This window comes from Dipodomys merriami, unplaced genomic scaffold (genome assembly GCF_024711535.1).
Source record: "Dipodomys merriami isolate MVZ:Mamm:240054 unplaced genomic scaffold, mDipMer1.0.p SCAF_4, whole genome shotgun sequence".
NCBI classification, from domain to species: Eukaryota; Metazoa; Chordata; class Mammalia; order Rodentia; family Heteromyidae; genus Dipodomys; species Dipodomys merriami.
The window spans coordinates 14,663,565-14,691,498 of NW_027205603.1; positions in this window are offsets into that span (position 1 = coordinate 14,663,565).

Consider the following 27,934-nt stretch of genomic DNA (forward strand, 5'->3'; position numbering starts at 1 on the left):
TTACTTAAACACTGCCTTTTATTTGCTGTGTTCAACTGGTAAAAATTACCACAGCTGCAAAAGTAGTCAGTAACTAATCAGATTACATCCAAATAGAAGTAATAAAAGTTTATTGGTTTTCAAAAAGCACTGTTTATTATCTGTCTATCAGCCTGTATTCATCAACATCTGTTTATTTCAATCTAGGCTATCACTCTGTATCTATTTTCTATCTCTATATTATCTATCTCTAACAATCATCTATACATCTATCATCTATCTATATTTATCTAATGTGTATTTGATTTGTTTGTTAAGTCAAGGTCTCTTTATGTAGCCCAAGCTGGTCTCCTACTACATCCTCCTCCTATATCACTTTCCTTAATGTTGGTATTACAGGCTTATGCTACTGTGCTAAGCTATGTTTTAAAATATGTGTTTGTATTATATACTTTAAGGTTCAATAGTGCCTTTATTTTCCTCTATGTAGTGAATAAACAGCCCCTTATGTAAGGCCTTAAATTTTTTGGTCTGAAATATCCAAATCTTGTGGATAAAATATTGGATATATTTTTATTAATTAATTAATTAATTAATTAATTAATTAATTTGTTGGTCCTGGAGCTTGAACTCTGGGCCTGGGCACTATGCCTCAGCTTTTCAGTTCAAGGCTAGCACTCTACCACATGAGCCATAGCACCACTTCAGGTTTTCTGGTGGTTTATTGGACATAAGAGTCTCATGGACTTTTCTGCCTGGGCTGGCTTTGAACCATGATTCTCAGAGCTCAGCCTCCTGAGTAGCTAGGATTACAGGCATGAACCACTGGTGTCCAGCTTTTGAATATAAATTGTTACTTTATTCTTCAAAGTGTGGAACTCAGGACCACAGCCACAGAACTTTCTGGAATTTATGGAATGGCAGAATCTCTGGCTCTTCTGCTGACATGCTGGACCAGATTGGTTCTGACACAGATGCCCCAAGGCACCTCTGAGTCGGGTTCCAAAATCTCCTCTTCAGCTCCAAGATGGAAGGGAAAATCACTGTGAAAACACAATCATCATTCAGTTTCATCTCACAGATTTTGTAAAAGTCATTAAAGCTTTTTGAATTACTTGGTCATGCTGGCTAATAATTTCAGTTCTGGCCTCTAAATGTCATTCAGAAAATCTGCTCAGAAAATCAAAATGAGGAATATTAAATTATGAGGACTTGTTCCATTCATTGCTTTTCTCCTAACTCTGAGAGCTTTATTTTTAGATGAATAATTGCATCCTTTGTACTGAGAACAAATTAATAACCACTTGCATTTAGCAATTCCAATTTCGCCATCAGAAAGGCTCATGTACCCAGGCAGAGTAGAATATCATAGTGACAATTAGTTAAAATTTAGCTGGCCTTGTGGAAAAAAAAAAAACCTTCATTTCAAGGACAGCTGTTGTTAAATGAGGACATGTGGGTTACTAGGCAAATATTAAATTAGATGAGGGCGCAAAAGCCATAAACATGTTATTCCAGGGTCCTACAAGAAGATAATAGAAGTAATAACAAATAGGCTTAGAAATCACATTTTAATTAGACAAAGTGTTTTACACAGAAAGCCTGACACAGCACCAGCTCTGGTGCCATGAAGCTAAACCGATAGTTAGAAGCCATGTACTTGAAATTAAAACTCTACCACTTAAAGAAGCATTCTCGCTCTAAATAATGATTTGTATAAATCAAGAATAATTGCCAGAATAATACTAAATTTAGAATACAGCCCATGTGACCTTATTGTTATCAAACATGACCTCAGGACCCTGAAACCAAGTTTTATTTTATGCACTTTTCAACCAGACCAAAATGAAACATCAACTACACCAGCTTGCCACGTGGAGGGCAGTGAGTGGAGATGGATTGAGTATTGCAGTGACCCTGCAAAGGAAACACTGGCCGCAAACACAGTTCAAGAAGTAACCACATCTGTTTAGCGAATTCTCTGTCATTCATTATTTGCACCGATTTCATTTTCATTTTCTTCTCTCCTTCTGCCAGGAAAACCAAATGTTCGCTGCATGGCCTGAGTTCACAGAGTTGGCTTTGCTGTCTAAGTTGTTTCCCTCTTTCCCACTACTCTATCTTTGGCATCACTTTCAGGTGATTCTGAGCTCTCTTGATCTCTTTCACCCATTTACCAACCATCCATCTCAGGGAAATCCCAGTGAACCCTCAGGTTTTATTCATAACAATCTCCCTGCTAGCACTTCTGAAAGTTAGGAGGTTGAGAATGGGTGTGACAATGAAGTGTTGGAATTTACCGGAATAAGATGGGTAGGAAAGGAATGTAATTTTTTTAATGCTTTTTTTCTTTCCCTTTCTATTTTCAATGTAAGTGACTCCTGTGATATCTGTTTTATCCTTCTTGGTGGTTTTCCACAGATACCTATTCTCTGTTCATTTTTAAAAATATTTTCCCTCTATGACTATATAATTTCATATAAACATTACGTGCTCACTGATGGTACATTGAGACACCTAGATTGTACAACGAATTTTTTTCAAGCTTTACTATCAACTTTACTTTGTATTTTGTCTGTTGACCTTTGCTATTGAGCTCCTCTACACAATTGTCAATTTCAGTTACTGTGCTTTTAAAAAAAAACTCAAGAAATTCTCTTTGGGTTCTTTTAACAAACAACTTTGTCTTCAATCTTATTCTTTTATTATAACATCATGTCCCATCATGAGAGGCTCTCTGAGCATCTTTAGAGGAAATATTAAAAGTCATTGTCAGCTAGGCTCCAGTGGCTTATACGTGTACTCCGAGCTACTCAGGAGGTTGAGATCTGAGGATCACAGTTACAAGCCAGGCTGGGCAGAAAAGTCTCTGTGAGACTCTTATCTCCAATTAACTACCCCAAAAGACCAGACTTGGCAGTGTGGCTTCAGTGGTAGAGTGCTAGCCTTGAGCACAAAGAGGCTCAGGATCAGTACCAAGGCCCTGAGTTCTAAGCCACATGACCAACCAATAATAATAATAATAATGAGTCATTGTCTGTTTAGTCTGGTTTCTGGGTCTCTGCAAACATAGTTTCACTTTGCTATATTCCATTGAGTTGTCTATTTTTTTGTTTTGTTATTATGATCATCATCATCATCATTTCATTTCTTAATTAGCATACATTTATAATAAAAAGGGCTTCTTTGTGGTATTTCCATATGTATGTACTTGGAAATAATATCTGTTCATATGGCCAGTGTTAATTTGGTGAAAACTAGGTGCTTGAAAACTGTCATTTGACAAGTGAAACCAGAATTTCTCTATTTTTAAAGGATTACAATTTGGGGGTTTTGGTGTTGTTTTTTGGTAGTTGAAGATTTTAGCAATTTACCTGTGTAGTGACTTTTCAAATACTTTTTATAGAAACTGCTATGTCTGGTTTTTTGGTGTTGTACGCTAGTGTTCATCTGGTCTTTGGAGAGAGAATCCCTTAAAAGCAAGGAAGTCAATAAAAATAAGGAACAGGTGTCTCTCACTCTTAACCATTGTCTCCATGATACTTGACTTGTTTATCCCAGATTGGCTGGTACTTAAAGCACAAATGAAAATGTTGGAAAATGGAAATGGGGAGAAGAAAGGAGTCATAAAATCCATCCCTTTTCCAAATCCAGGATCCATGTTCTGCCCAGGAATGGTGATCCTCTCCATCTCAACTTTCCACAGAGACAAGCAAACAGATGTACACTCCTTTGCCCAACAATGGCCTAATAGGGATCTCAAAAACTCTTCCAGCTAGACTGGCGTTCTACTGTATTCTTCCCAGAAGTGATCACGAGAGCCACATTATCCACATTATTAGCTTTTATAAAGATAGTATGCTAGGTGAAAACTACATGAAACTCTTCTCAAACTATGGACCATGGACCACTTTTTTTGCTCCTATAAACATATAATTGGCTGGAGATAAGAAGCCATTCCATTCCTTAAATCCAAAGATTTAAGGCTAACATGAGCAAAGATAGCCTCATTAGTGAACTGAAATTTAAGCAATCATGCTGAGATTCCCTTAAGAGGGAATGAAAAGGTGGGTGGAAGACAGAAAAATTGTTAGGGATATAAAACGACATCTCTTAGAATAAACAAGAACCTGATAAATATTCATTAATGTACCTCCTATTCATGGTAGCAATTCATAACCGTTGTGAGGAATGAAATAAAAGAGTAATTAGAGATGATTAGAATACTCAAAATTGTACACTCAAGTAAAATGAAATAACGTCTTCAGAAATCTTCAAATGACAATTTTCTGAATTAATTTTAAGCTTGCATCACCTACGATGATCTGCACCTATCCTGCTGATTACCCATACTGGGAGAAAATAATTTTGATGATTCTCTCATTGTTCAAAATAATTACTGCAGTTCAGCAAGTTCAACATGAAGTTGCACTAATAGGAGAATATTTGAAAATAATTTGAAGATAATCATGAAGAAAATCTGAAATACTAAAGCCTTCGGCCTGATAACTGAGCTGAAATGTTAGAAAGTGCTTGTAGCACCAATTGGAGATTAGGATTTATTGTGGGGTTGATATTTTTCCTTGAAATGGGCACCTGTTTGACTGTGGTTCTGAACAATGTGTAATTTTACACACAATTCTAACATTTTGTTTTATATAACCCCTGATGCTTTAACATAGTTTTAATTAATGAGATAACTTTGTTAGAGATGTTAATTTTTTTTAAAAAGTATGTACTTTGAGATAAGCCAAATTAGGAACCATAACTAAAATTTGGAATCCACAAGATCCAAAATTATTTGAGGGTTCAAATTATTTTCTTCTTATAACTAATAAAAATCAAAGTATTACTAAAGACTATACCATTAAAACATCTCTCAGTGGATTGAGGGAGAGGTTATATTTGGAAAACAAAGGAAATTCTATTAAAATAAATGGACTCTCATTTAACTTTGAGGATTGTGAGCTGAGGGAGTAGCTAAGTAGTAGATAAGGGCATTGCATGTGTGAAGTCTTGGATTTAAACCCCAGCAATGTAGTAAAATAAAATAAAATTTCCAACTAAATACCTGTAGCCTATTCTTTCTTACAGCTCAAGGCTGCAATGATATTCAGATAAGGAAAGCCAAATCAACAAATTACCTATTTATCCATCCATTTCTTGAGATCTTTCTTTGCAGTCATATTCTTTACAACCACCTTGTTGCTATCATCTTCATCTGGAACTGCCATTCACAGTGTCCCAGCTTCCTACTCTCTTGTCTCTCCACCATCAAGACTACAGGACAACTCTACCAATTCCAACCTCGAACTCACAGTCAAAACAGGAAGAAGAGAGGAGGAGGAAGCAAAAGCAAGTGTGCCCCCAAGTTTGTCACGGTGAGAAAGTGTGGGCCACTGGTAGAGGACTGTGTAATGTAATCTCCCTTCTTGGAGCTCAATCACTAAAAACGGTCCTGCTCTAGGCAAACTGAGAGAATTCCTGTCTCCCCTCTGTCTCCTTTCCGAATAAGACTCCGATATCACTCAACTGCTTCAGCTTTGTCCCTTGCAACTGGCCATGTCCTAAAGCTAAACAAAAGGGCCCTGGCCTACCTCTGTGCCCTTCCTCTTTTGCAGAAGGTGGACGGGACTCAGAGATAAGCATATGGTCTCGAGAAAGGGCCTGGCAGGATGACTCTGAATTCCCTGCCAGAAAATACTGCTGAATCAAGGGTGGAATGGTTTTCAGCTGAGAGTTATGGGGTAGATTGATGGAATCAGTTCAAAATTCGATTCACAGATGGTTTGGGGGGAGATAGGCAGAGCGCATTTGGAAGAACACGGGGCATGAGCAATCTAAAACATCAAGTGCTGGTAAAGCTTCTGCCGTGATCACAGGCTGACTGGGCGTTTTGTGGAGGTGATGAGGGTCTGGGGTCCACAGACCCAGGAGGGGACCTGGTGGGAGGTGGGGGGTGAAGGGATACTACCAGCTGACGTGGAAGGCAGGCACACACTCCACAACGTGTTCTTCACACACGACACGAGCTCTTTCTCTTAGGGACGAGTATGAAGTCTGAAGAGCAAGCATTTTAGTTAGTATATTGCTTAAACTATTGAAGCAGAGGATTGTACTCTTTTACGTTGCCTCTCATGACAAATCGCTTTGGCGACAAGAACCAGGAAGAAGAGCAAATTAGCTGGGAAATACTGCTTGAGGGCTGTGGTGGGACACACCCGCAATCCAGGAGAGGCTTCTGCATTGCCCCTAAAGATCTAGGATTGCGACCTAGGCCCAAAGAAACATAGGTCGCAATCCTAGATCTTTAGGGGCAATGCAGAAGCCTCTCCTCTTGGAAGCCAGACCATGCAAATTAGCAACAATCTTCTTCTCCCCCCCCCAAAACAAACTAAAAACAAAAGGACTTGGGATGTGGCTCAAATAGGAAAGTGCTTGCTGAGCAAGCATGAAGCACTGGGTTCAAACTATACTACATACCACAAAAATTAATCAATAACCAAGACCACAACAACAAATATATATATATGTTTATATATAATATATAATTATATATATAATTAGTAATATAATGTATACAGTTATACATACATATGGAGAGAGAGAGAGAGAGAGAGAGAGAGAGAGAGAGAGAGAGAGAAAGAGAGAACGCAGTTTGTTTTTGGTGGCTAGAGTCATGTCCTTGCTAATACTAGTAAGTACTGAGCAAAAGTGTCCCATTCATCTCTAATAGATAGATATTGGGCAGCATTATATATCTGAATACCAACTCCAGAAAGAAAAAAAACAGCAGTAAGTAAAATCATTTCACCAAAAGAATCAATGTTAAAAAAAATCATAAAATTGCCAAGTGACTATTTCTAAATAGGAATTATCTCCAAAGAATTATCATTTGATCTGTCAGATAGCTTCAGCTTAAACTGGTAAACATAGTTAAAAAAAGAAAAAGAATCTCCAATTCTCAATGCAGAGAAATGTCCTGATCTAAAGCCCAAGTGTGTGAGAACTTGACATTAAGCTAGTTCAATAGATACTGCAAGAGAACAAGAGAAAGAGAAAAGAGCCCCGTCTACTTTCTAGCTGTGTCAGTCAACACATGGAGAAGGATGGATCATTGGACAAGACAGACACTGTGTGAGGCTAAAGGTTATAAAGTAAATGTGGCTACCTCAGGAAGAAACCCAGGCACTACTATCTGTTTGATGCCTCAGAACTTTTGCATATAAAAATGAAATTTCAAAAACTCAAGAGAGTGTGCACAGGTTGTGACAATAAAGAGAGAAATAAAAGGGGATTCCTTGAGAAAGAATATTTACAGCAAAATGGTGATCAACCTTGGAGCTTGAATTCTGGAGTGGCACGTGAAAATATTTCCACACTGTTTGCATAATTGATAATGAATCTGGGGACATGTTTTTTTCTTTAAAGAATTATCAATTCCCACTCACTATGAGTGTGGCTCATTTTCAAAAGCAATATATATTAAGATCAAATTAAAGGCTGCATATTTGCAAGAGCTGGTATAAAGAAGTCATTAGGCAAGAAAACTGTAGAAACCTTTTTGTTAAACAAAATTATTTGATTTAAAGTAGCACATTTTACATCGTTTTTTACATCTTGAGATGGAATGATAATGTTGTCAAAAATAATTGCTTTATTTACTGACTTTACTTAATAAAATTATGCTACTTAAGATCTGCATATCTTTTTGTTTTAGTATTTTGCTCATCAGTGAATATAGAAACCATTGGTTTAAATAACCAAATGGCACAGATAACTTCACAACTCTCCATTTCCATGTATATACACATCTTCCTGCTCCCATTTAAATTGTATGTAAATGTTACTTGTAGCATATGCTCAGTGCTGATGGCTCATGCCTGTAATCCTAGCTACTCAAGAGCTTGATACCTAAGGATCAGTGTTTGAAGCCAGCCCCACCAGAGAAGTCTGTGAGAAACAACAAGAACTGGAGATTGTGGCCCAAGTGGTAAAGTGTCAGCCTTGAGGGGAAAAAAGCTAAGGAAGTTCAACCCCACTTCTAGCTCAAGAAAAATAACATATATATATATATATATATATATATATGTATTTAAGTATAATTAAGTTGTATACAATCACACATATTCTTATAATGTCTTAAGGAATGTCAAAAGTTAAATCCCAATTCTTAACCTATTACTCTTGTTTTACTGCTTTCTAGATCCTTTGTTTAAAACATATTTCAGGATATTTCTCTTAACTTATTGCTAGGTGAAGACTGTGGAAGACTGTGACCTTAAAAATCTTCAAATTCATTTTTACAGTTTTCCTAAAGCTTACAATACAATTTCTGACACAGCAAGAGGAAACTGAATAGATAAGCGCAGAAAATGATCTTGGAAACTAGTCAGAATGTTTAGAATTTGCATTGTAAATGCTAGTATTTTTCCTTTCTTAAATATTTAAATGTTTAAATAGGACCATGGAATTTCTCCCACACAGACTTTCCATGTAACTCCAGAAATATACTTTTTTCAATATTTGAAAACTTTTTCTGCAAAAATAAAGTCTTGAGATATAGTCATATTTAATTTTTTCTGAATCCTAATACTTATATTCTCAAAATATGAAAAGTGAATTGAATGTATGAGATAAAATGAAATGTGTCTTAGATATAAATTACATATAGCTACTACAATTACCTTTTTCTATTTCATCTTCAGAGAAAAAGGTATTTTACTTCTCAAATATATACCTGTTAGTAATATCTTGAACATCTCTATATTCTCCTGAAAAGAAAATGGGTATGTTTATATGGAAGAACATATGGAAAATGATTCTAGATCCCTATTCCAAGCAGTTCTAGTATTTTATTTTTTGTTGGCTTGTTCATTTGGTCTTTTCCAAGACTCAATCTACAGGAAATAGTAACCACTTTAGGCAATATGTGTGTTTGTGAACTGCATATTTGTCACTCTCTCCAATCTGAGTAAATGTGATTTTATTTATTTGCTTTCTGGATAGTAACACATCCGATTCCACTATGTTACAATATAAATTGCACGATATCTGTGTAAATGAAGCTCTTCGGGCACTTTAAGGTTTGAATATTGTTAGTCTAGTGTTGAAATCTGTGCCATTAAAGTCCTCAGTTACAAGGCCAGCTTCAAGGATAAATCAGCATAATGACTGGGCTTGCACTTTGTAATGACTTTGGGTTTTGTTTTGGTTCATTTTTGCCTTAACAAAACAGACAATATGTATTCTCTTGTTATTGTCTAAACCTGTGAAGTTATGGCATTTTCTCCTTTTAGACCTGCTCCTTCTGCCAAAATGCTCTTTCAAAATCCTTGTCTCATGCTGTACTAATTAATGAGGGAGTATATAGATTACACAACATTTTTTTCCTGTTTTAGTGTTTTTTTTTCTTCTTTTTTTATTATAAGAATACTGTACAGAGGAGTTACAATTACATGGGCAAGATAACGAGTACATTTCTTATCAAGCATTGTTGCCTCCTCGTTGTTTCCCCTTCCCATCCCTTCACATACTCCTACCATTCCCCCCCACCCCCCCCACCCCGCTCAATCCTCTCCCACCCCCACCAAAGTGGTTAAGTTCATTTTTCGACATAAGGACTTGTACATCTCATTGTTGAAATGGGTCCACCTGTATCCCTAGTTAAATGATTTTTTTCCCTTCCCCTCCACAAATTATACCAACATCAAATACAGTAAAAGTATTTGTACAGTGAAAGTTTTTTTGGGGAAGGACATACAAATCAACATAGAAATCATCTTATAAATATGATAGAAACAATTGCATGAAAGGAAAAAAAACATTTGAATACTTATCTCAGGGCTCATTCCACTAACATCAACTTATCTGACCTTTTCTGCTTGACTCATACATATACTAGTTATTGCAAATAAGGGAAACCATGGGCCCTATGTTTCTTAGGGATGGCTTACTTCACTTAATATAATTTTTCCAAGTCTTTCCATTTCCTAACAAATGGGGCAATGTCATTCTTTCTGATGGAGGCATAGAATTCCATTGTGTGTGTGTGTGTGTGTGTGTGTGTATATATATATATATATATATATATATATATATATATATATATATATATATATATATATATATATACAACATTTTCTTGATCCATTCATCTACTGAGGGGCATCTGGGTTGGTTCCATATCTTAGCTATGGTAAATAATGCTGCAATAAACATAGTTGTGTGGTAGCTTTAGTGTGGTCTTGTTTGTGATCATTTGAGTAAATGCCCAAAAGTGGGATTGCTGGGTCATAGGGGAGCTCTATGTGGAGTCTTTTGAGAAACCTCCATACTGCTTTCCAAAGTGGTTGAACAAGTTTACACTCCCACCAACAATGAAGTAAGGTTCCCTTCTGTCTACATCCCCTCCAGCATCTGTTGTTATTAGAGTTCTTGATTTTAGCCATTCTAACTGAGGTGAGGTGGTATCTTAATGTTGTTTTGATTTGCATTTCTTTTATGGCTAGGGAGGTTGAGCATTTCTTCATGTGTCTATTTGCCATCCTTCTTTCCTCTTCAGAGAAGTTTCTCTTTAAGTCTTTAGCCCACTTATTTATTGGGAAGTTGTTTCTTTGAAGATTTGTTTTAGGGGGATTTAATTTTTTAAGTTGCAGGTATATTTTAGATATGAGACCCTTGTCTGTTGTATGGCTAGTGAATATCTTCTCCCAATCCATGGGCTTTCTATTGATCTTGGGAGCCATGTCCTTTGCCATGCAGAAGCTCTGCAATTTCATGCAATCCCATTTGGGGACAAATGGGATTACACGACAATTTTTAATGATTTTCATTGGACAATCAGAAATGATATAAAGAGTTTAGAGGGGAATTTTGAGAGAAGACTAATACTTAAAACTTGTAAACCTTACACATTATGTAATATATATTTGAGATATATATATCTCAAGTATCTGATAAAACATAAATGCATATAAATAAAAATATATCACATAACAAGGAAGAGCCAGTTTATATATTGCTTTGAAAAGTGAAAAATATTCTGAGCTTGAGGAAAATTCAATTCTGACCCCAAAACAATTAATAAAAATTGGATGGTAAAGTCAGATGTATATAGATCTTAGTAAATATTAACTTTGCTCATAGCTTCAAGTGTACCGGCACTCGAGTCACAGCAAAGCCAAAGGCAAAGTTCCAAAGTGGTACATAGAGCTTGATTATTTAGGCTATAAACCCACACATTAGACACTAGGTGGTATTTTTATATATTTGACTATAGTCCACAATTTGGTGACTTCACTGGAGGGATCACTCTGGGAAACTGGTTGGGTTGATTTCCACCAGTGTAAATCTTTAGGAGCAGGACTAGTCTCACTTACAACAAGCATCCTCAGTGGGTGTTGCTGTCTACCCAGCAGCTCTGTAGATTTCAGACTTGCCTGCAGGGCCCCTGCTAATCCACACCCTCCCCTCCTAAGACACTTATTTTACTACTGCTATACTTAGGTTTCAGAATGGTCTCTGCTTAAACTCCTCTGGAAAGGAGTTGAAAGTGTTACCCTTCTGTCACATCTCCCTTCACATTTTCACCAATCATGAACAGTTTCCAAGAGTGTTTCTTCTTACCTGTTCTCTTTTACATTTGTTTCTCCAAATCTGTATCCCAATCATTTTGTCCTGCTTCTTTATTCAATGTTTGTCTTCTTACCTCAAATCAATATAGTTCTTCTGAAAGCCTATCAAGGTGTTACTAGCTAATTATTAGCTACTATACTATGCTTTTCCAGAGTACTTGAAGATAATAAGAAGAACTATGCACCCACAGAGTCTTCACTGGGTACAAGGGAGCTATAGTCTGGCACTAAAGTATGTATCTTTTGGGGGATGGGGTGGGTAAAGGATCCTAGAGGAAAGTTTTTTCTTAACAAACTTGTATCAGAAATCCATCCACAAATGCTAACATAATAGGAGCTCTGATAATTATGAGTCTACATTTTTTTTTCAAGTTTGGATTCTGTTTTTTAAAACCCTATTTAGTCTTCTCTCTTTCAAAAAAACTAACACAAAGAAGTGTTATACTCCAAAATAAGTGTCAGATGGAAACTTCCTCTTAAGTCAGGGTGAGCATATCACTCATTTTATAAAACCAATATAGATTTTTTTCAGAGTAAGAATGATGGCTGTTGACAATTATGTTAGGAAATCAGATAAAAACTCAAATTTCCCAGGGCAGTATTCAAATATACCCATTTAAAGACAAGGAATGGAAAGCAACAAGATAATTATTTTAAGCAGTAAAATAAAATTATTTTAGGCACATCCAATATTTCTACTCACAGCCATTTCTAAATTTAAATATTAAATATATATATATATATACAAATAAAAAAATGACCAAAAAGCCTAAAGCTATTTCAGCTGACACCAGCCCATATTTTCATTAGAAATGAATACTACTCAGGATACACTGAATAAAGAATAAGGCTTTGTTCAATAGAGGCACAACATTGGGGGTTTAGTAATCTGTCCCTATTGTGTGACTAAATTGGAATGTCTGGATAATAATTTAGCCTAAACCACCAGAAAGAGATGGTGACTCATATAAATCATACAGCACTGAGTATATTGCCCACTAAACAAATACCAACGGAAAGAATAATGTTTGCCTAATGGTGGTAAAATGTCAGGGAAAATGTAGACTCAGGAAAGCAATAATCATCAGCCTGCAAAGAATGAGTTGGTAAAACATAGCATTATCTACCCATGGATAGGGCTGAACCATTGTTGTTGTCTTATACAGAGAGATTATGTTTTTATGGTTAAGAATAGAAAAAGATTAATTCAAATGAAGAGAAATAGGAGAGAAGAAGAAATAGGAACAAGAAAATAAAGGAAAAATAAAGATGCACAATGTGGTGACTATATTATTTTAAAAAGCATGAGCAGTCACTTTTCCATCTTGCTCATTTATGTTCCTCAATGACAATTCCTTATGCAACAATGAAGTGAAATATAATGAAGGAAAGACACCAAGAAGAAAGGGAGAAATCAAAGTTCAAGGAATGTTACAATGAATTAAAGCAGAGGTTTTCTCCCAAATACATGCCAAGAAAATACTAGTAGGTTCTGATTAGAAGTTTCATTCAATTCTTTATATCTTGACTTTAAACAGAAATTAAAGATGAAGTATTTGTCATTTATTTTCTAACTTACTCCACATATGTATTATACCTTTTGTTAAAGCTTCATGTCAAAAGACGACAATATTCTCCCTGGTGTCACTACATTATCTAAGGTCTTAGTGGTGTGTGGGAACCTTCTGACCCATGGGCCTTACGAAGCCCACAAAATAATTTGATACATGATGAGATGGACAAGATTTTTTTTCCTTTTTTGACATTCCTTTTTATTATTATTTTATTTGAAAATGCTAAAAAGAGAGGGGTTACAGCAATATAAATCAGGCAATGAGTACATTTTCTTTTGGACAATGTTACCCTTGCCCTCGCTTTCTCCATTTTTTCTTCATATCCCACCCACAAGTTATACTGTGCATTTTCAATATAGTGTCTTTATCTTTTTTATTTTTTTTAATTGTGAAAATACTGTACAGAGGAGTTACAATTACATGGGCAAGATAATGAGTACATTTCTTATCAAGCATTGTAGCCTCCTCCTTTGTTTCCCCTTCCCATCCCTTCCCAATTGTAGGCATATGCCATGCCATTGGTTCCTAGCATGAAAATGACTTCTTGATTCAGTCAAACATGAATATAATATGTAACCTAAAAATATCCATTTGTGTCCATCTACTTTTGTCTTACACTATTATAAGGATGAACAATAAATAGATATTATGTAACTTATATACCCCCCCAAATTTGAAATATAAAAATTAATTTTGTAAAAGAACATAAAATCTGAGTTATAAAATATATTGGGAATCGTTGAATCTACTTCTCTCATCTTACAGCAGGAGAAGACTGAGTCTTGAGAGATTAATTGGGTTGGCTAGTCTAAGTCTCCCCACTTGATCTAGAACTGAGCTTGGTGTAAACCCCAGGGATTCCAACTTCTCGTTCTGTGCTCTTTCTACAAGCACTAAATGACTCTCCAATGATTCAAAGATGAACCCAAAATTAGTGTCACAGAAAGTTTGTGCATTTCTTCTGCATTCTGCATACCAGAATATCGTGAAACTCTTCTATATCTTTCCAATATGAAGTAAATATACTGTTTCCATGAAGATTTATGAGTCATAAATGTGTTCATGCTTCTAATAGTGAAAATTCTGGGTTGGAGAGCAATTTCTGTTTCCACTTTATGTTATGCTGGTTGGGAAAATTCAAAGTCCAATTTCTCCAGATTCTGATGTCATTTTCCTAGAGAGAGAGTATTTCTGGTATTATGGTAGTACAACTCTGACAAGTGACCTTGTAAAAAAAAAAAGGACTAAAAATCAATCAGAAATTTTCGTGCCTGTAAGAATTACGTTTTTATGAAAATGTATTCATAATTCTGCTTTTGAATCAATAATTACTCAAGAAAACATAAGATTATGAAAATAATAATGTGTTTTCTATGTAAAATTATAAGAAATTATCCATTCATAATTTTTCATACTGGTTGTATTTCTTAGTTTGATGAGATTGGCTGACTGACTCTAAGTGAAAAATGACTTTCGATGTGCATAGGGAATTTCTGTGCTTCTCAAGGTAAGGGTCAGATGCTGAGAAAGATAAGTTTCTAAATGAATAGGGAATTTTTGTGATTCACAGCAAGGGCAAAATCTAGTGTACAATGGCAAAGTTTTCTAATATTTTAACCCACTTTGTAGGAAACATGGAATAATATTGATAGTAAGTATAGATATTTGCATAGTACCATCTTTTAACCTTGGGTATTATAAAAAACATTTATCTGAACTAGGGAAGAGGAACAACAGAATGGTGAGAAAAAGGACAAAGGAGGAACCTATGCCACAGTGATACTCATAAGATAGTATGTTGGAAATGAACTTTACAACTTGGTGGTTGAGACAAGGGGAAAGGGAAAAAGGGAGAAAAATGAGGGAGAGGGTAACAAGTTAGACAAGGAATGTACTCACTACCTTACTTATGTAATTGTCACCTATCTATACATCAATTTGAAAAAAAATTAATTAAAAATAACTTAGTGTTTTGTGATTTTGCATATGTCCCATATTTCATGCTTTGGGTATTTTTTAACAATATGACATTGAAAGTGAACAAGGATGTTCTTAATTCCTCTCAAATCCAGCCAAAGAAGAAGAACAAGGCAGTTGTGAGAGGGATCCACAGTGTTTTAAGAAAAAAATCCAGCTGTTTCTTACATTCTAGTGGTCTAAGATACCGTACACCTGTGCAGCCAGCCCAAATGTCCTCTGAAGAGTGACCCACTGAAGACACACACCTGCCAATGGTGTAATCATTGAGTTACTTCTGCCCACCTGCCACCGAGCACCACAAAGGACATGGAAGACAACAATGCATTATGTTCATTGTCCATGTCAAGGCCGAGAAGTGGTGGGCCAGATAGATTGTGACAAAGCTTGCTAACAGTGAGGTGACCCGAGTCAATATGTTGATTGGTCTTACGGAGAGACAGTTGTGTATGTTCCTCTGGACCTCTTGGATGTTGCTGATAATATTACAGTCATCTAAATGTAGTCAAGCTGACTAATTTGAAATACACATTTTTTATCTTAAGTATATATATTTTAGGAGCAATTGATTTGTTTCTTAAGCATTCAGAGCACAAGTTTTTGAATTGTTCATATTTTCATTACCCTAGTCCTAGTTTAAATAATCTTATTTGTTGTACCTGCATTTCTGGAATCCCTCAGAGCAGTGGCTTGATGTATATTTATCAAACTCAGTAACAGCTTTTGATATGACAAAAGAGGTCAGCCTGTGTCACCCAAGCTAATTGTGCAATTCTCAAACTATTTACTAATAAGAAAATGTCAGAGCTCCTGTATAAAAGAGCCTACACCTGCAGTATATTCATGCTAAATACTTCAGCTGCCAATATAATGATTTATCTTGTCTCAAAGTCATTCTATGAAAGGTTTTCACTGTGGTCAGATTGACCCACTGTGGTTAAACATGCAGCTTCTGGGGCAAGGTTGCTGGCTGAGTAACCACATTCCATGATCCTGTAGACTCTGTGAATTTGTACACACTCAACTCTGAAAAGTGGAAAGAAATGAAAACTCTGCCTTTTAAGCTACTAGCCCAACTCCTGGCTTAAAGAAAGGACTCCAAGATAGGTAATTTTGCTATTGGGAATTTCTTGAACTACCACTGAGTGCTACATTGTATCCTGCTGAAACAACTTAGATGGATTACAAATATTTGTGGGAAATGGCATGATATCTGACAACGGTAAAACATGAGAATTGTCCTAACATTATTCTAATTTCTAGATATTTCCTGGAACAACCTAGAGCATGGAAATTGAGAGAAGGATATTGAGGTAGTTATCAATGGAGTCAAAACTGGGCTGTACTTGAAAGGATGTTTAGCATGTATATTTGTGGTCAAGAGCTTCTCCAGGCAGGAATGAGTGTGGGGGGAGAGATAAAGAAAGAGAGGTGGGAGAGAGTGGGGAGAGACAGACAGACAGACACAGACAGACAGACAGACAGAAAATCAGATCTTTAGATTTTCCTAACTGGGTATGTCTGGATCTGATGCATGGTAATCCATATCAGGTATTTTGAGGTCCATTTTAGTCCAGTGGTCAAGGCACCGGACAGGAATCTTGTGAAGAATAAGAAGGTTTTGTTTTCATCTTCTGTGCTTTGAAAAGTTTTAGAATATTTTATAAATGAAAGTACAAAACACATAGATCATTTCTGACAAGGTAAAATGAAAGGAAGGCAGAGACACAGGAATGAAAAGAAGCAGCAAGACAGTCACTGAATGAACAGTTACTCACAGAGACTCTAATCTTTTCTATTTTTGATATACTGGCTTCTCATTTCTAGGGTCAAGGCCAATTCCAGGCAAGAGTAATTTAGCTTTCTTTTGGTTATTTTAATTTGTTGCCTTCCCAGAATTTTTAGAAGTTGATGTTCTCTAGATCCCATATGTTCACAAAAGTTAGATCCTGATAGAATTTCATTATATCTCTTAATCTTTTCATTCACAATATTTTAAGTGTCTCCAAGGTTTAAGGGATTACTAGTCTAGAACTAACATAGAGTTAAAGAACAAGTTTGTCATAGTAAATACTCAAGTTAAATAATTAGTGAAGAAGAGTTCACTGACTCTAATGACTCCCAATAACTAATCAACTAAGTGCTGCTACATTATTTGATAATGATAAATTATGACATGTTATGCATTTTCTAGGTTCTGTAAGGTGAAAAGACAAAGGTTTCATTACCCGTACAGAAGAGAATGTATTCATAAAAAGACAAGATAAGTACTTAAAAATCTGTCACATATAATTTAACATATAATTGAATGGGGAAAAGGCCATAATATGTACAAATAACTCATTGGTTATTTATGTAAGCATAATTGAGTATCACAGTTTACACTGACCTTCACATTACCCAACACAAACCCCCATATCAAGACCATCAAAATTGAAGGAATTTGTTATCAGTAGACAGGCCTACCTAGAAATGGTGTAAGACATCCCCAAGAAAGAAGGAAAGATTATGGGTTTAAAAAAATCTATAAAAGAAACATAGATGATAACAAAAGAAATCAATAAAGATAAACAAAATAATTTATATTCCTTGTTCTTGACTAGTCTAACACATGGCACATGCAAAAATCATAATGATAATGTTCTAAAAATGAGAAAGAAATTGGAGTAGTATGTTCTGATAAGCCCACAAGAATAAATAAATGCATATGTGATATGGAGGAAAAGAAAGCAGGTACCAATGCTGTCAAAACATACCTAAGATCAGCAGGCTACCTAAGATCTCACTAGCCCTGTAGAAGTAGAGCCTTTTCATGTTTGTTCATCCTTTTTGAAAGAAAACCTACAAATGTGTCTTTCTTTGCAGTCTTGGCCAATGCTCCAAGTCACAGGCCACACTGCCTTAGTCTTCCCAGGGACAGATACTGGGCAAATAGAAGTAGTCCTATGTCCCACAGCCTGCTGAAATTAATGAGACTAGCTCCTGCTGGCTCTGTTTACCCTGACCCACTGGAATAACCACACAGCACATTTTCCTTGGCTCCTTCTGCCCCCTAAACAACTACAGCACTACTCCATAAAGCCCTACGTCAGGGTACTGTGCCTCCTGTCTCTAGAAATTCATGCATACCATATAGTGCTTCCTGCATGATATTCATGTTCATGTATCAGTGTTTTTAACTACAATGGTATAAAATAACCCCAGACACAATTAAAACAACAGAATACCACACTTGAACATAGATTCAAACTACAGAAAACTAAAGCAAACATAAAAGATAGCAAAGGTAAAATGAATAAAAACTATAGAGATATGGAATCAGAATTACAGTATAATTATAGCTTGAATCCATGCAAATGAGGAGATCGTAAAGCAAAATAGTTCACACAATGGATGAAACAAAAACCAAACAAAATCACAGAGCACAATTCTATTATACATAAAATTATTTTGTCGTAATGAAAGGATAAAGACTTTCTCAGGCAAACAAACCCTGACAAAATTCATTATTAGTCTATCTGCTGTATAAGAAGAATTAAAGAAAAATATTTAAGCAGAATACTATGACATAGGTCAGATGGCTAGAGTGCCACTGAGAAGGAAAAAAGGTAAAATAAATTCTTTTACTTCCCTTAGTTTGATAGATCTAAGAATACATTTATAGCTAAATTATGGTCAAAATGTGTTACAGAATTCATGTACTAAAACCTCAATTCAGATCTGGTGGCGTTAGTAGGGATAGCTAAGGGAAATCATTAAGTCATGAGAGTATGTCACTTATTGGTATTATTAATGGCCTGTGAATTTCCCAGAGACCTGTTCACCCCTTTTCCCACATTGTGAAGACCTGTGAAAATAAGCTACACCAGGGAAGAGGCGCTCACCAAACCAACCCTACTTCTACCTGATTAGCCATTCCATGTATGGGCTTTTGTTATCATAGCCCAAATGGATAAAGAAAAGCAATAACAATAATGTATTACATGATTCTACTCATGACTAAATCAAATGAATGAGAACAAGGAGTGGTAGAATTAAGACTACAGATGAGTCTTGAATATTCTGAATTGACGTGTTTTAAAAAATCCTTTGCTTAAGCAGACACTGATGGCTAACACCTGTAATCTTAACTAGTCAGGAGGCTGAAATCTGTGGATCAGGATTCAAAAACAGGCTCTTATCTCCAATTAACCACCAGAAAATTGGAGGTGGCACTGTGGCTTTAAGTGGTAAAGTATTAACCTTGAGCAAAAGTGCTCAGGGACAGTGTTCAAGCCCTGAGTTCCAGTCTCATGACCAACAAAATAAATACATTGCTGTGCTCGACCTTTGCTCAAAACAAAGACTTTGATATATTTATCTAGATTAGATAATTTTTTAAAATACATGATTTCAAACTCCCCCAAGCAACATCTTTGTCTCTTTGTACTACTACAAATATAGCTCCTTTATTGCTTTGTAAATTTGTTGCCATCTGAATATTTGTTCCTTTTGTTGTGTTAGATTTAGCATAAAGAAGGAAAACTGATGATGTAAGTATTCATGTATTCATTAGTATTTGTGAGCAATCCCATTAAATTGAACCAATCTCAAAGAAGAAAGATCATTCACTGACTCTTACTTAAATTTCAATACTTTATAGGAAATCTAGTTCATTTTTTTTTCTCCAGCTCTGATCATGGCAGGATTTATTAGTGAGAAATAATACTTTTGAGACATAGTTTTCCTTCTGGAAGGACAGTGGTCAATAGGTGGGGGTCACAGACTATGAGTGACTTTTGTAAACTAGGAAATTTTATTATTGACAAAATTAAGATTTGTTTTCTCTCCTTACTGTCCACTCCTTCCACTCTATATTCCTGTGAATAGTTTCCTTCTCATGTTGCCAGACAACTCCTAACGCTCATCTGTTAGTAACCATCCATCAACACCCAGTGTATAGGATGTGGCTGCTAAGTTCTTCAATTTTTCTAAGATCCTACAAATTATATTTGCTGGTATCGGATAAAAAACATTAGCATTTTTACAAGTCAATTATAAAGACAATGTCTTATGAAATCTTCTAATTTATTGTGTGTTGTATCAGGTTTCTTTATTATTTTCTAGAAGATGAGCAGGTTAATTAGTTTTGTGATCAACAAAACTTTAAATGCCAAGAAAGGTCCTTACAAAAGCAATTGTATTTATTATATAATATAACAATATAGTAAGTATATGAATTAGAGTAGTCAAGGTTTTTTCTTATCTCTTTATTTTAGAGCTATGTAATTGTTTGTAATTATAATTACATGTTCTCAATATGTCAGTGTTTCTCTTGCAAATTTTCAAGTCATTAAAATCCCTTCAGGTTAGACTTCAAATAAGAATGCTTGTGTGGATCTTAACAATGAGATTATAAAGAAATGCTTTTATAGATATACAATATGAAAAACTGGCTGTTTCATCTAGCTTTTCTCCCATACATAATCATTTTTTCGTTAAGAAAAAGCAAGGACAACATTTAAAATCATACATGTACACTTACTTATAAGACAGTGACAATCTTCTATCAAGCATTTATAAATTATTTAGATAAAGTGGAAAATTATAAGGTATCTCATCATTTGGACATGTGTTTTACAAATATTTGGGAATTTAGGTTGATGAATATATCGTCATGTCTTAGTTTTTATGCTATAGATCAATTTTAACTGTTTTTCCAGAAGCCTGGCCACTTGTTATAGTTAAGTTCAAAAATTAAGATATTTAATAAAAAATTACATTTAAAGATTTATGCTAGACCCCCACAGTATAACCCCTGCTTTCACTGTATTTGATGTCGGTATAATTTGTGGAGAGGAAGGGGAAAAACAAGTTGTTTAAATAAGGATATAGGTGGACCCGTTGCAACAATGAGAAGTACAAATTGTAATGTCGAAAACGAATTTTACAACTTTGGTGGGGGGGGGAGGATTGGGTGGGGGGACGGGGTGAGGCTGGGAAGGGATGGGAAGGGGAAACAAAGGAGGAAGCTACAATGCTTGATAAGAAATGTACTCATTATCTTGACCATGTAATTGTAACACCTCTGTACAGTATTTTTACAATAAAAAATAAATAAACATTAAAAAAGAAGATTTATGCTAGATTCACAGTAAAACAGATATCTAATTTATAAGATATACAATCTTAGAAACCTGAGTTTAAAATCTTATTTTCTAGGCTTCTCTTCCACTGTAACTAGAAGGAATATTTTTATAAAAGGAAATGTGCCAAGATTTATGTCCCTGATTCTCAAGACTTGATGAGTTTTAGTTCAAACGTTGGTAGTTAACAATTCAATGAAAGGTATACTAATACCACCAACTCTCAGAGAAACTTGAATGAAATCAAAGAGGAATTATAGACTACTATCATGAAAGAATTCAGGAACTAACTCACAGGAAAAATAGATGTTCAAGATTTCCATAACACTGCTTATCATGACTCTAGTCCCTATGACAACAAACTAATAAAAAGTAAACAACAGAATATGTATGCTGTCAACTTACACTATGTCGAAGAAATCTGTGCCTGTTTCTATAAAACCATGGATCAGGTTTCCACCAGGATTTAAGTTTCCACTAGGATTGTTTTTTTGTTTTTTTTTTTAATTAAAACTAGGTTTGCTGTTAGGGTGCATCTACCAACCGCAGTCTTGGCAATATTTCACATGTACAGTTAATAATGTATCTATCGAACATCATATTCTTAAAATCATCACAATGCTTGCACACACGAGGTTAAAGACCTGGAGAATTACTTCCTTGAGTAATAGGGAAGAATTGCTGTGTTTTTATAATATTTTTATCTTTTTATTATTTTGCATTGCTTCCTTTTAAGCGTATCCTAATGCATTTCATTCTCAAATGTTTCACGCACATTTTTAGCACCTATAATTTACAAGTGATTGTTTCAATTCAACAAGAGTAGAAGTTAAATGAAAATGTTACCATATTGTGCTGCCTATGCAATTTTTTTTTCTACCTTCACAAATCAGAAGCTACCTTCTGCTGTAGTTGCAGTTACACATTTTTGTCATCCATGCTAATTGGAAATGTCAGGAATTTTCAATCTAATTAGTATAATTGCTTAGATAAGGGGAGCAGAGGCATTTATTTTTTTAATGTAAATTCATTTTCATGATTGCCAAAAAGGCTATAGTTGATTAGCTTTCTATATTATCATGAGTTTACTTGCCAAGTCTTGGGGTCTTTTGCCATGGGAAAGTTTTCTATGAAAAAGAAACTGAGAGAAGGAACAAAAACAGTCCTCAAAAATTATTTTTCCTTTTGTAAAATAATTATCATTTGCTAAGTATTTGTTGGGCAAAGTCACACTTTTTACCAATCCTAATTTTGAAGCCAGTCAGTCATGATTGAGCCCATGTTTCTCAAACTGTGTTCTTCAATGGATTTTATATTGACTGTCAAAAACCCCTAACTCAGGCCATCATCTTGTGTGCAACATAGAGTCAGAGAGAAGGATTTCTTCAGTACTGTTTTCCTCTTGGAAAGGGGACATGTCATCCTACTGAAGTTAACAGTGCTGAAGCTATCTTTGGAGAACTTCATTCCAAAGTTGCCAATAAGACAACAAAAATTCTGCAGTAATTATTTTTTTTTCTGTAAAAGCAATTTGGATATCATAGCACACGCATAAAAAAACCATGTAGCTACATATAAATGCATATATTGTATGCATATATGCAAATATATGTGTATATAATATATATTGTATGTATATGTACTTATAACATATATGTACATATAAAATATATGTTATATGTTTATTATGTGTATTATGTATACATACATATATACACATACGTGTGTGTGTGTGTGTTCTCTATCCTTCACTGTGGGCCAAGTTGCAGATTGACCAAAATGTGCAAAAGAACTAGCTACTTTAAGTATTTTATTTTGTTAAGGTAATCAGGTCAGACATTCACTAGAAATAAGTGGAAATGTATGTGTGTGACATGTTTTAAGTTCGAGTTGCCTTGGGTGATGCGTACCGCCTGCTTTTCTCGAGACCTGTAATAGCATCCTGTATTCCATCCATTGTCTTAGGATGTGCCACAGCTGCTGCGAGGTAGATCGTGTCCCTGTCCCATTGTCAGGCATGGGGATGTCACCATAGTGACATTTACCACATCTGAGCAGGAGCTCGAAATAGGTGTGTCTTGGTCTTTGCTCCTGGCCTTTTCCATGAAAATAGTACATTCCAGAGAAACTCTGCTTCTCCCTGAGTTCTAGAATAGGAAACCCCTGAAGAAGAATAGCAGCTGGATGTCTGCTAACTGGAGAGCATGTGTAATCTGTATCAAATATAAAGCCCTCATGCACTTTTCTCCCCAAGCTGGTTTTGAGCTATGATCTTCATATCTCAGCCTTCTGAGTGAGTAACTAGGAATTGCAGGCATGAGCCACTGGCACCTGGCTGAGATCTAGTTTTTGATGGGTGGAATGAGTGAGAACAGAGGAAGCACAATGTCTGTGGTGTTGGCAGACAAATGGAAAGTCCAAGCCTGCCATGCGAAGGTCACCTGGATAGACTCTACACAACGTGTTATTTGTGGCTAGGAGGGGATTAATGTAATCTGAATATAGAAGCATTAGCTAGTGTTATCGATGCTACATTAGAGTATTATATTGCTTTCAACGTTTGCAATTTAGTCTACATTGATGCTTTATTGTTACAGTTTTTAAGATGTTGTAATAAAGGGGCATTATATGCAAATTATGATGGTCTGGCTGTCTACCCCTGAATGTCTATACTTTGGGAAAATATTATTATGAGAATGAAACAAACTTTCCAAATATAATTTTCCTAAGACTGGCAGGTATTTGGAGACCTCAAAAAGATTTTGACAAATAAATACTCTTTGGGCGTTTGGGCAGAATGGTACCTACCTCTAGTCCTAGCTACTCAAGAGGCAGAGGTAGGAGAATAGGTTCAAGGCACAGAAGCACACAGTAAGCTTGAGAGTCTATCTCTAAATAGAAGGGCAGAGGTGGGGTTCACACGGAAGAAGTGCTTCTCCACAAGACTTGGGTGCATTGAGTTCAACCGATAAATAAATACATAAAAAAGTGGATGACTTGACAGGAAAGCAGGAAGAAAGAACTATGCTTAATATGAAAGTACGTTGGTGCTAGAAATTTTGTCGGCCCAGATTCCACACAAGAGTTCTTGATGCAGTTGATCTTGAGACAGTCATGACATGTCACATGAGGAGCTTACGGGTAGGCAGATGTCATCCGCAAACAGTTTTGGGGAGGGGTGAGGAGCCCTTGGGTGCAAGCCAGAATAAAAATATTTGAATGCGAGTGTTGAAGTTTATTTTTCTTTTCACAGAGAAGTGTGGCATTTTGAAAGGATAAAGCAGAAAAGGCTTTCAAAAGAGGAACAATCGTCTTCTCTTCAAATGGAATCTTTTTCTGTCTTTTTGAGATATGAAGATGAATTTGTAAAATGTTCTGACATCAATTACTTTTTACAATAATTCTATTCTTATTTTGTTCTATTCTTATTTTTTTTAAAAAAACACTAAAAATAAAACATATCCTCTGGGAAATAACACGCAGCTCTGTGGCATTCTGGGCAGAAGTTTTGGCACATCCAAGCATGAGAAAACAATCTGTCTTCATTGCACTTCTGCAGAACAACAGAATGGCCTCTGACAGTGTGAAAAGACCCTTGCTGAAGGTTGTTTCTCTACCTGCCCATTTAAATGGTGTTTTGGCAGGTTTGAGTTTCTGCCTGAGTGGTTCTGTTATGGTGGGTCCTATTCAGCATTTGTTACCAAGTTCTTCTGTCTCAGTCATCAGCACCAGGATAGTTGATAAGATTTGAATTTGTCACTTTATGTTTTAGAAGTTCAGACATGGTAGCAGTGAATAAATCTTTTCTCAAATGAAAGGAAAGCTAGTGTGTTTGGTTGTTGTTGTTTTTCTGTCTCACCTGCTGTATGAGAAACTCATTCCTTTCTTTGGGGTTTCAAGAAAAATATGTGTGATCAATTTATCATTCAGTCACATGATAACATAGTGTCTATCTATCAAAATATAATGTGTGTGAATAATGTGGGGAAAACTCAGTTTGGAAAGTATGTACTCTTAATTTCCTCAAGATTTCTGACATTGCACCGAGCACAATGCTTAAGGCAAAGCCTTTATTTCATTGGAGCCATGTGTAAAGACTCTGCCTTTTTTAGCTCCTTGGATTGGTGAGAAATACAATTTCTTTCCACGTTTACAGCATCCATCATTCCATCAGGAAGAGCATATACCCTGGCCTTTGTAACAACTTAATGCGCAGACATTTACAAGCTCAGGCTCACTTGAGATTCGTACAACTTCCTGTCAGCACCCTGCCTCCCTGCTGGCACTTAGCCCTGCCCTGGGCACCACACTGGGAGAAAAGATTTCAGAGTGGTTAAACTTCCTCCAGAAGAATACAAGAACAAGAAATAGAATTTAAATTATTTAGAAAAATGCTTCTTCAAAGATTTCAAATACACATCCATAACTGAACTTTTTTGTGTTTTTTTCTTAAAAAGTAATTAACATTCAAGGCTTATATGCAGTGATAACAAAGACAGGGTGGTACTGGCCAAAGAATAGACAAGCAGATCCAGAGAAGATAATAATGAACCCAGAAATAAACTCACATGAATAATCCATGGATTTTTAACAATAGGCCCACAATAATTGAATGGAAGAAGACAGCCATTTTCATAAATGGTGTTGGAACTATGGACATCCAGAAGAATCAAGGCAGAGGTGTTACATCCTCCATATAAATAAAGTGAATTGCTTACATGTGCTAGAATTCACTAGATGATAGTAGAAAGTCTAGATGATCTTCAATATGAAGAAACATTTTTAGTAAATTCCAACTTTGGTAACAAACCAGCTTAAACCTATATTTTTGTGTATATTAAAGAATGGGTCAAAGTTATACGCCAGAGAGATTACAGGATAGGAGATGGGAGATCAAATTTGTTTGCGTGGTTACCTACAATTGTAAATGATACCTCTTCTATAAGTTGTTACCACCTAATTCTTCAATGGACTTTTTCCCATAGAAGAAACTGTGAGTCATAATAAACAAAAACCTGGAAATTAGTTTGGGGATATTTTACTGTTACGTTTTCATCACATTTTTAAGTGTCTCCATCATTTGTGGAAACAAGTAGCATTTGGCTAGAGTTGGCTAGAGTTATTCAGTAGTAAAGAAGATTAAAAACCTGAGATTAGTAATGAATTGGTTATTATTCAGACTAACTTTGCCAAGCAAGATGTTTAGGCTAGATTGCTTATTCCACTGAAATCAAAGCAGCTGTAGGAAAAGAGTCTAACAGGAAGTGGTATCCCCTCCCCCAAAGGAGCTTTACCAACCTCCATCTCTTATTAAGGAGAGACATATTTGATGGATTTGCTCTGATGTGTGTCTGTAAATTAACAAATCAAGGTTTTAATTACTTTTGTCACTTGTTTTTGTCACCAGGCTGCAAGAGACTCTGTGTTCTAGGCCTGGAGAGATGAGCTTACCTCAGGATCTATGAACCTACAAACATTAGGTTGTAGAGGGTCATATATTGGATCACAGGCTGAGGTCATCTTGAACATTCTGAATTCGTCATTTTGTGTTGGTCAAGAGAGCCAGCCTTTTTGAAAACTAAGTGTGAATAAGAAGCAACATAAGTACTAGTGCCGAATAGACTAAAAAGAAATCTTTGGTGTTTTCCCTCTTTCCCTCCCATCTTTCATAAATGGGTTTAGCAGTGATTCCATCACATCCTGAAGCTTATTGTCAAGGTTGTGCTATTCCAATAGCCATTCCAGGAACACACCAGGTACAAAGTGAAGAACCGTGAGAAGATGGACAAAAGGTGGTAACTCTGCAAAAGCATTTCCTCAGAAAAGCAAACAAGAGGCTGCTTTGTCTGATTACACAAGGACAGTCACTGGTCTGCATCCTTAGTCTTCTTGAGAAAGGGCCCTACTCTGGCCTCTACCATTCTTTTCTTATTTATAGTTTGGTGGACTCGATGTCTTCCTGACCCTAGAGCAGGTAGTTTGGAAATTAGAGGTAGCTAGTGAGCCCATGGAGTTCCACAGGCCAATAGCTTTACCTCATTTGCTCCTAGGTCAGGTACCCACCATGATGGATCCAAGTCCTATTGTTTTCCTAAGAGCACAGAAACTTTGGTTAAAGCAAAGCCATTCTGACCCCAATTGCCACATCCAAATATAGTCTGATGTAGCAGATGGCATTGGAATTTCTTTCTTCTCTTTTTTTTTGCCACTCATTCAAGCAAGTCAGAAGCAGAGCTGAAAGGAAGCCATAAAGCATTAGCTGTAAATTTGAACTTGGAAAAAAACAGATCATTAGCAGAAATAATTTCCTGAAGCTATAATCTAAACTCAATTATGATGGAGACTCATGGGCAGGCCTAGATATCATTTGACATGAAGGTATAGGACAGGATATAGTGCGTCCTTGATGTAATAAAAAGTGGTTTTGGTTTTGAAATACCAACTGTGTCCTAGTCTACAAGTTTAATTTGGTTAAATATAACATGTTAATTACTAATTAGTACACTAACTTTGCTACTGGCATTCTGCTTTCCATCTCATCAAATCATTCACTCAATCTTCCAGTCCAGACATTGAGAGAAGTCTAGTTATTGCTTATTTGTCTCTGAGTATAGTCCACAAACATCAGTAAATAAGTGAATAT